The sequence below is a fragment of the Carya illinoinensis genome, chromosome 6 (assembly GCF_018687715.1).
Source record: "Carya illinoinensis cultivar Pawnee chromosome 6, C.illinoinensisPawnee_v1, whole genome shotgun sequence".
In the NCBI taxonomy this organism is placed as follows: domain Eukaryota; kingdom Viridiplantae; phylum Streptophyta; class Magnoliopsida; order Fagales; family Juglandaceae; genus Carya; species Carya illinoinensis.
In genome coordinates, this window is record NC_056757.1 from 4,688,419 (window position 1) to 4,698,830 (window position 10,412).

At 32.8% G+C, this 10,412-nt stretch overlaps 1 non-coding gene across 1 annotated transcript; it reads right to left on the reverse strand.

Moving 5' to 3' along the window:
* Positions 1-2,799: 2,799 nt before the first annotated feature.
* TRNAW-CCA lies at positions 2,800-2,871 on the reverse strand. Its single transcript has one exon. It is a non-coding gene; the product is annotated as a tRNA-Trp (tRNA).
* Positions 2,872-10,412: the final 7,541 nt, after the last annotated feature.

A 10,412-nucleotide genomic window follows, 5' to 3' on the forward strand; every position in this document is an offset into this window, starting at 1 on the left:
CCCACCTTGTCTATCGACTGAGAGAGCTTTTTATTGCTGGCCCTCAACCACGCTCCGTATTGCTGCCCGATACTATCCCCCACATGCAAGCCCATCTCTAGCCTTTCGCATATTCCATTGCCATGCTTAATGGCTCCACAATGATAGCAGAAATTGGCCATCCTTTCATATCTAAACGGAATCCAGAACTTCTCACCATCCTGAGAGATAAACCTACCTCTTGCCAAAGGTTTTGTTATGTCTAGCATTACCTTCACACGTAGAAACCTACCCCAGCAGGTTTCACTCCCGTCCGTGTCCACCATCAGCACCTTCCCCAGGGAGCTTCCCACGTGGGGTGTGATTGGCTGCCTTCCTTCTGTCTAACTGCCTCTGCATTTTTCCGGTGATGGTCATCTTCTTTATTAGCCTCATCTGAGGGTGCCCTCCAACCACTCTCTGATGATCCACCGTCGTGATTCAACTTCCCCACCTTGTCTATCGACTGAGAGAGCTTTTTATTGCTGGCCCTCAACCACGCTCCGTATTGCTGCCCGATACTATCCCCCACATGCAAGCCCATCTCTAGCCTTTCGCATATTCCATTGCCATGCTTAATGGCTCTACAATGATAGCAGAAATTGGCCATCCTTTCATATCTAAACGGAATCCAGAACTTCTCACCATCCTGAGAGATAAACCTGCCTCTTGCCAAAGGTTTTGTTATGTCTAGCATGGGTAATGATACACTTACCACCCTTTTACCACTATTTTACCACTTGTAGTGTATTTATTTTTTTATCATTTTCTTTTAAGTATTTTTTTAACATCCTTAGCCATTAAGAAAAAATTTTAAAAATATATAATTTTAATAATAGTCACTTGCTTAATCATTAAGTAAAAAAAAAAAATTAAAAAAATTAAAAAATTAAAAAAAGTGGTAAAAGAGTGGTAAAGTAGTGGTAAACCTATCATTATTCGTCTAGCATTACCTTCACACGTAGAAACCTACCCCAGCAGGTTTCACTCCCGTCCGTGTCCACCATCAGCACCTTCCCCAGGGAGCTTCCCAGTTTCTGCCCCATGCTTGCCGTCATGCCAGCAAATGGCATGTCATGGCATTGAACCCAGAATGGCTCAAGGCAGAATTGCATTTCCTTAATAGACTTGGCACCTTCACAGTCCTGAATGCACAGGAGGCACTTGTCAAATGACCATGGGCGACCATTCAACACTCTTGTTTTGTCCAATCTCGAATTGAATTCCACTAAGAACTTGTTTCTCCCAACCTCTTTAAATGCAGTTTTCCCTTCTACATTCCAAATTTTTGGCAGCGTATTCATTAGAGCTCCTCTATTAGTTTCCTTATCAGAAATCAAGCATATCATTATGCAGAGCTTGCTTTTAGAGGCTGATAACGATATTTCTTCCGAGCTAACCTCTATCTCTTGCTTCTCTTCATCTGTTAATTTTAAGCCTTCATAGAGAGACGATATATCCCCCTCCACCATCTCTACAGACCTGAGCCCGAGAGAAAGATCTTAAAGAATTCCACAAAGGAACCTTGAGAGAAAACCTTACTCTCACAAGGTGAAAGAAGGAACCTTTTTAGTAAAAAGTCTGGCATGGTTTAAACTTTAAAGGGAAGCAAATCAAATGTTCACGTATCTTCCTACAAAAAAGAAAAAACAACCTAAATATTAGTTTTAGGCGGTGGGGCATTGCCATCCGCCACCCTACCCACCCTATTCGGCTCTTGTCCGTAGACGAGGGCCGTATAGGTGGATGCTCTCACACTTTTGATTGCCATGGGACGGGAAAACCTGCACACAAGAGATGCGGCAGTAGCAGCTATTAATGGCATAAATCAGAAAATGCGGCAGCTAGGCATGGCATCGTACAGCAAAAGTGTATCCCTGTGTAGAATAAATCTGGTAGGCGGCTGCAAGTGTACCGATCCAAATTACCCATCTTTAATTTTTTTTTTAATATTTAATAAAGAAATAATTTTTAATATATTAAGATTTTTTTATTATTTTTAAAAAATAATTAAATATATTTAAAAAAATGCATTTGTACTAATAGCACGCCAGCGATTATTGCTGGGCTGCCTATATAATTATGGAAAAAGCTATTGTGCTTGACCGCTAATTTTGGTCAAAATATTTTTTTTATTTAGTGATTAAAGAAATGATTTTAATTATATTGACGTATTTTTTATCTAATAATTAAGAAAATAGTTAAAAAAATTAAAAAAATTAATAAAAAAAGAAAAAAGAAAAAACAAAGTGCCGTAACCTACAACTATAAACTACAGATGACAGAGTAGTGGGATCTTATAATTATACATATAAAAATAATACACGTGTGCCCAGTTGCTAAAACTGTATGCTTACATATTGGTTATCTTATCAACATCCTATCCCATTTTTTTCAAATTGTATATAACGATCATGAGATCTCAATTATTATTTACAGTTTTTTTTTTCCTCTAAGACACCAGAATTTTCAACCTTAAAACTGCTCCCAACCAGAAAAATAATAATAATAATGTTCAATTCAGGCATGACTTATGCAAGCGGGGTCTTGTAGTTGAACGTCATCATATATTACATATTACATTTTTTTAATTTTTTTTTTTGTTTTATTATTTTTAAACTAATTAAATTTTTTTACTCATCATCTATATATTATATATTTAACAAAAAAAATAAACAATAATTTATAATATAAAAAAATCTTTTTCAATCTTCAAAGCAAAAGGTCCGTCATTGGTTGAAACGCGAAAGCGAAAAATATACGCAGAGGGTGAATGGGGATTGAACCCGACGTGAATCGAACACGCAACCTTCTGATCTGGAGTCAGACGCGCTACCATTGCGCCACGGATCCCTCTTTGTATGGCTGGTCTATGTTTTTATAAGTATTGATTTCTATATGACCTTCATGCACCGGCCAGAGAATGAAAGAAAAAAATTATAATATTATGAAGTTTATATTAGTAATATATTAAAGTCTAAAGCACTTCAGATGATCAGTAATGGTGTCACTGTTGTGCAGGTCCTCATCATCTGTCACAGACCTTTCGCTTTTGGCTGTGAAATTAGATCATTAGAGGGTAAAGTGTTTATTTATTTATTTATTTTAATTTTTAAGCATTAAGCTGTCAATTTGTTGTGAGCTTGTAATTCGTTCGAGCACAAAAGCCCACTTTCTTATATTTTACGTTACGGCCCATATATAGCCCCAGTAGCATGAACGGGCAGGCAATCTGAGGGGGGCTCGAATCCCATGACATGCTGGGCCATGGCTTAGGTCGACAAAATGGTTCGGCTCCATTTCCCTAAAAGTTGCGTCCATACGTAGAACTCTACGAAATTAAATCAATTTTTTTTAAAAAAATATATATATATATATATTAATGACATGATGAAAGAGGGACATGCATGCGTACCATGCACTTGCAATTTGCTCTTCATGTATGCCTAGAAACTTATGCAAGTTTCCTTTATAAAATCATTGCACATACATATATATAATATATTATTCACATGATTACCCTTAAAGGATCAATCTTGACCTACAAAATGAGTTGAAAGAGACAGGTTAGTTGGAGATGTTTGAGTAGTAGTAGTGTGAGTTGGGGAAGGCTCATGGTCAGGATCAAATAACTCCTCATTTGTCAAAATTTCATAAGATATTGGTAGCAATAGCTAGGCATCTCATGATGATCTGCAGATTCTCCACATGAAGCCCTAATGCACCATATATATATATATATATATATATATTGCTGAGATATGGCATAATATTGTAGATCCCACTGACGAAACATGCATATATGGGTGACGTAATAATGCCTTCAACCCTAACCCCGAATATATACACACACAAGTTTTAGATCAAAATCCTAATCATGAAAAAGGACTTCTACCAAAGGATTCCCTTTATGTATCACATCCATCGGCATCTAATGCCAACCTACAAGCACTACCACTACTGTTTTTACATTGCTATGAATATTTTAGTCGTTGATGGTTTATGTGGGGGAGGAGAAACCGGCTAAATGGCACTGCCCCCCCCCCCCCCCTCTCTCTCTATATATATATTAATATAAAGTAATATTATATACAATTCTGAAATATACACTCTTTATGTTTAAAAAGATTATATGTAGATTGTATATTCTAAGATTATAAATATTATTTCTCATTAACGTGAGATGATATCGGAGTATTGCTACCTCTCTTGTTGAACCAAAAGGCAAAAAGCAAAACAATCCATGTTCTTGCCTTTCACCATCAATATTTTTAGTCAAGGAGGGCCAAGTTAATGGGGTTATAGTTAGAGCTTGCATAGACCCCATATAAATGGACTCAAAAGATATGCTCATTGGTCTTCTTCATAAAAGGATATGATAATTGGTTGACCCTTATTCACTCCCTTTATCGCTTTTTCTCTCGAGCACTTGTGATTTGGTAGATTATGAGTAAGGCACGCATGCATAGTGTTTTTACAACTCTTTTATAAGTCTGTTTTAAATAGAGGGTATTCATGTAAAATTTAAATGAAAAACATTAATATATATATATATATATATATATTTTATGAAGTCACGACACTATCACATTGGTTGACTGTAAAAATAATTGCATGAATATCATTATTCATTAAAGAAAAAAAATATAGTGGAAAATAATTTGTAGTGGAAGGATTAAGATGGGATATATATATATTCTACAATTAGTGGGTGATTGGTTTGAAATTAATCTTTCTATTAATAATTTGGAGGCATGATTAATCAAAATAATGCATTTTTAATGATAATTAAGTACATATATATCTTAGAAATGAACTAAATAAAAAGTTTAAGATATGGCCTTAAATATTTAAGATATCATGAAAACTTAAGAAAACGAGTTAAAGTGATCATGTTTGTCCTTAATTAATCCCATCTAATGCTAATAGTTGATGAATAATTTTTAATAATAGTTTTGATGATAGAATCTTTTTTTTTTTTTTTAATAAAGAGACTGTTTGGAATTTTTCTATTTAAGACTTATAATAAATTATTACTTTTGATGTGTGTGTATATATATATATATATATTTATCAACACCATCGAGGGATTCCATTGGCTTCCCGGTAATTAAAAATTTTTATAATAATAATAAAAAAAAAAAAAACGAATGATTGCTTGAATCATATATGTTGATGTTCAACGATCTGTGCGAGGAAACTTAATTTAATTTAAAATAATCAGGTCATAAGCAACAGTATGACCCTCCACAAACTTCAGACCAGCCTAGCTACCATGTCATTGAAATGAAGTTTTTCCGTGATGAGAAAATATATATACACATACATGTACACCAGTATATCTATGTTTGGAGTAATGCTAGATACAATCGTAGAGTACGCAAGAGTTAGCCGTACAATCATTTTGAAATAAAGTGAGATCTACTATTTAAAAATTAATTTTATTCATGTAAATTTTGTATTTATTCATTTTTTTTAAAGATTGCACGGTGTTTACGCACTCCACGACTGGAAATATAATTTCTCATATGTTTGAGATTTGCATTGAGATTTTCTTCCATTTTTAAACCAAAGTAGATGGTTCAATGCTAAGAGATAAATACAGTATTAAATCATGTTTATGTGAGATTCATATATATTATACGAGAATTAATTTATACAACGTTAAATATTGTAAGATATATATATATATATATATATATATATATATAATGTATGGCAAACAACTTGTCTCAAGTATTATAACAGAGAGAATATTTACATGATCCTTTGCATGTAATTAATTCAATCTCTTTTGCATGGTTGGTTGCACGATATTTATTTCTTTTTGCTAGTCTTGCTTCGAATTAGGAATTACATCAAATGTGTCCCGAATCTAAGAGTTATTAGGTGGCCCAGATGAAATGAAACTAGAGAAAAAAAAAAACCTACTTTATTAGAAGGTTGAGAATATGATTATCGTCCAGTTGTTTAAGAACTTTAATTTTCTTTCTTTTTCCTTTTCTCCAAACAGGAGTACGTACAATAATACCAGTTTTTGCAACTATTTAATTTTCAACTAAAATGGATTTTATTTAGTAATTGTTAGTGTGGTATTCAGCATTGTGATCAGTCGCATATATATATGCATATTTCTTGGTTGAAATAAGCTGGGAATTACGTACGTTTGGTACTCCAAATTATTACCATTTTTTTTAAATTTATATTCTAAACTATCAAAATTAATTATTAATATTTACATCTCAAATTGTCACTTTTTTTTTTTTTTACAATTTATATAATCCATTAAATCTAAATCATGTTAATGTTGATAAAAAAAAATGGGACATTTCACATAATTATCTTAATTCTCAAATCCGATCACCAAAGATGCAAGTTTCTAAAACTTGATAATTTAAGATTCTAATTATCAATTTTATTAGAGTATGGAATGAGATCGACCACGATGGATATCGAGGGAAAAAAAAATAGATCAAATTTCTCAAAAATCCAAAATTATTTATGCAACTAAATGATCAAATCTCTACTGTAAGATCAAAAATGTTTATTTGTATCTAGTTTTTTCCTTAAAAAATGATCATTTTCTATCAAAATGAGTATATTCTTGACACAAATAATTATTATTTTTTTTTTAAATAACTCGTCATAGATGCTTTTTTTTTTTCCCTAACGAGCAATATGTTTACAACTCTAACAGCATTAGTAGTGAAGGGGCTGGTTGCGGCTAAAATTTGTTTAGAGAATTCATTTCTCTCACTTTAGCTAACCACTTTTCATGGACATCAAATAACAAACTCTCTAAATCTATTTTCATTTCATTAAAATCTATCTAAATATATCTTCACTTCTACTTTTTAATTCTCATGGTAATTGGAATATTTCTGAATTAGGCATCTTGATGAGTTATTGAATCCATTCCTATTAGAGATGTGAAGTAGGCAAGTTGAAAATATAAGAAAAATCTATATTCAACATTAATATCTTTTAATCATATACACAAACAGTCAGCAGGCGAGTGGACATCAAACAAAACTTATACATATACAAGTTACTTTTACCCTTAACTACAACAATTATATAATGGACATCTAACCAAGGAAAATCTAGATGATCAATAACTTAATCAAATTGCAAAAGAATTGAGTCTTCTTGGTGCTGCATGCTTTACCATCTCTATATATTCTATTTGAAAGCAAAAGAATAGAAAAGAAAATTATTAATATGATCGTGTGTCCCATTATAAGCTCTTATCTACATTTATAGCTATCAATCTAAGACAAAATCATAAATCATTTAGGTATAACTTTTCAACGAGATTATATATAGGGTCTTTTTTGTGAAATAATTGAGCTCGATCAACAGAACAAAGCTTAATTAGCCTAGACCCATCACCAAAGTTTCGGAGAAACCGGCCACTTTTTTTTTCTTTTTCTTTCTCTTCTTCCTTTTTTTTTTTTTTTTTTCTTTTTGGGTATCGGTAAATAAGCAACCGAGATCAGATGGTAGTGCATATTTCTATTCATCACGTACAAAGCTGCAGAATTCAAGAGAACATGATAATTCTAACATCTCTAATTTTCAGTCCATTTCCCACATTCTCTCTACAACCAAACACTTCCCAAAAAAAACGAACTCTCCTTCTCCACCTAAACTTTTATTAGTCCAGTAAATAGAAGAAGAAGAATAAGAAACCATTTTTTCAGTTACTAAATCAATTTCATATTACCCAACCTCATTGAATGGTAAGGAATTGAACTATTAAGCAGGCAAGTAAAGAAATGAAAATAATAAATTAAATTCACTTGAAGCACAAAGAAAGATGAAAAGTGATTTCCATTTGTACAAAAGAGAAAGAAAGGACATGAAACTTGAAAGTAGAAATTAGCGGAAGTCTCTTTTTCAGCTCACAAATGACACTTGAACATCAGAGAATGAGGAGCGGAAGAGCAAGATTAGGCTTATATGTGTGTGTGTGTGTGTGTGTTCCTTTTTTTCTATTCTTTTTTTTTTTTCTCAACATAAACAATAGTTCTTTCGTATCATTTTCATGTGGTTGGAGGCTCTGGATCGAGCGCCATTCATGCATGCATGCATGCAGTTGTGTATACATGATGATCTGTGACCATTAAGGAGAAAATGAAGCATTCTCCTAAAAAGACTCATGTATAGGGTCATGATATCATGATGGATGAAAGTACTGATGTTGATGTTGTCAACCAAATATAGCCGTCCATTTCTTTTACTGCTCACATACCAACATTGGACCCACATGAGGGCAGCCAGCCATTTTTTTGTACACTCTATTTTCAGTTTTTGTAACCCTTTTGAGTAGGTCATGTTTCTATACAATTTGAGCCAAAGCCCCCTTTGTTTCTTTGAATAATATTTACCATAGATAAGCAAATAATGTGTATATAAACACACACATATCCAAAGTTACCTCAGTTTTGCAGGCAAAATTTAGATCCTAAGAAGTTAATTTAAGATCAGGTTTGAAGAAATGCCTGTGTTTGGGGTGAGTTGGTATAAGATTGTCAATCCATTCGGATTTGATCGAGTTGCAATGGCATGGTGTTTGTTTGATGGGTATGTAATTCAATTGTAACAAACAAACAGACACAATAATTCAAAAAAACAAAAGCATAAAGATGACTTCCTTTCAAACTCAACTACTATATATGTCAATATTGGAAAACAATGGGCAGGAGACATGTTATTCTAACTATTATATTTCTGGTAATGACATGCCATTGTATGTATTATCTCAACCAATCATCTTGGGATATTTATACAAGTTACATCTCTTGCTATTAGATGAAATATCTTTGAACTGTTCCAGGATTTAGTAATTTTAAAAGGGGGGCAAACTTGGTATGAGATTGGGATGGAGACTTTGTATAAAAAGAAATAATAACCCTATGTTAAGGCATCCTGACCTTCAAATCACACACCATCCATGTGACATATATAATTTAATTTGTGAATCTTACAAATCAATAAAATTTGAATCTTACAAATTAAATTATGTCATATGGATGATGCGTGGTGTAAAGGCCTTAAAATAGTAGTACTTATAAAGAAAACTTGGTACGGTATTAGGATGGAGACTTTGTATCCATCCAAAGCCATTCACAAGTCTAATCTTAGGTAAATCAGATAACATTTTGATTTCTACCTAAAGAGTGATTAAGGTTTGATTTCTAACCCTCTATATCATATCAAATTCTAAAATGATCCTGCTGAAATTTTCAGACGAGGGAGTTCTGAACTCTTGACTTGTATGTAAGCAATATTAATGAATTACATGAAAGCGCAATGAAAATGCAGAAAGTTTGTGTATATCTGCAGTCATGCTTGTCAAACATAACAGGAAGTCACTAAAATAGTGAAACTCATCACCCGAATCTTTAAAGAAATCTTTTAACGTAGTCATCTCTATATATAGATTATCTTAAATGGAGTACACAAGACTTGTTACAGTGTAACGCATGCTGGGACCATTTAATTTAATAGTATTAGCACTCATCCATCAAGGAATGCAACACTTGGTACATCATGAAGAGATCATACATATGACCTGCCGTACTTATTTTATTTTGAATACGTCCTGCTACACTCACAAAAGTGTAATTCTACAAACTGACGTGACTTTATATGATTTGTTATATCTACTTTATAATAAAATTAATTATACAATCTGACGAACCGCATCAAATCATATTAGTGTATGAGATTATTTTTGTATAATTCCTTTGTGGCTAGAGTATTTTCCTTTTCTTAATACAAGATCAAATGAGTCTTCAATGCACTGTGCAAAATGTTTCAGCTTACAACTTGAGCTCTCTAATATATATTATGTCCGAAAATTGAATCATCGAATTCTAAAAATAAGAAATACAACATTAATTAAATGCACGTGTGGATTGACCTCACACATATAATAGAAAAGCATGATTAATTTTTTATTTTATTTTATTTTTATTTTAATAGAAGCATGGGCATAACGTTGGACAGTGGACAACTTATAATAAGAAGGTAAGGCTAGCTGTGGAAAAATCAATGAGGCGACCGGATCAATGCCCTAAAATAATGCTATATATGCTTTGTTCTATCTTCTTCGATTCACTTCCCAACCAAATCTTAAAAGACCAACGTACTCTTTTGATGTCCCATTCTCCAAAATCCCACGACCAACTCGACTAAAGTTTAAAACATTAATGTTACTAAAATGTTGCATTTACAATATTAACCCATTGTTATTTTAAATTAAAATGATTATTATACATTTTGGTGTGGAATGGTATAGGCCATTTTTGTCAACAAGTAGGGTGTTATCTTAACACACATATTCACAAGTTGATGTAAAGAGCATGCTCTTTACACGTCTTTCATGT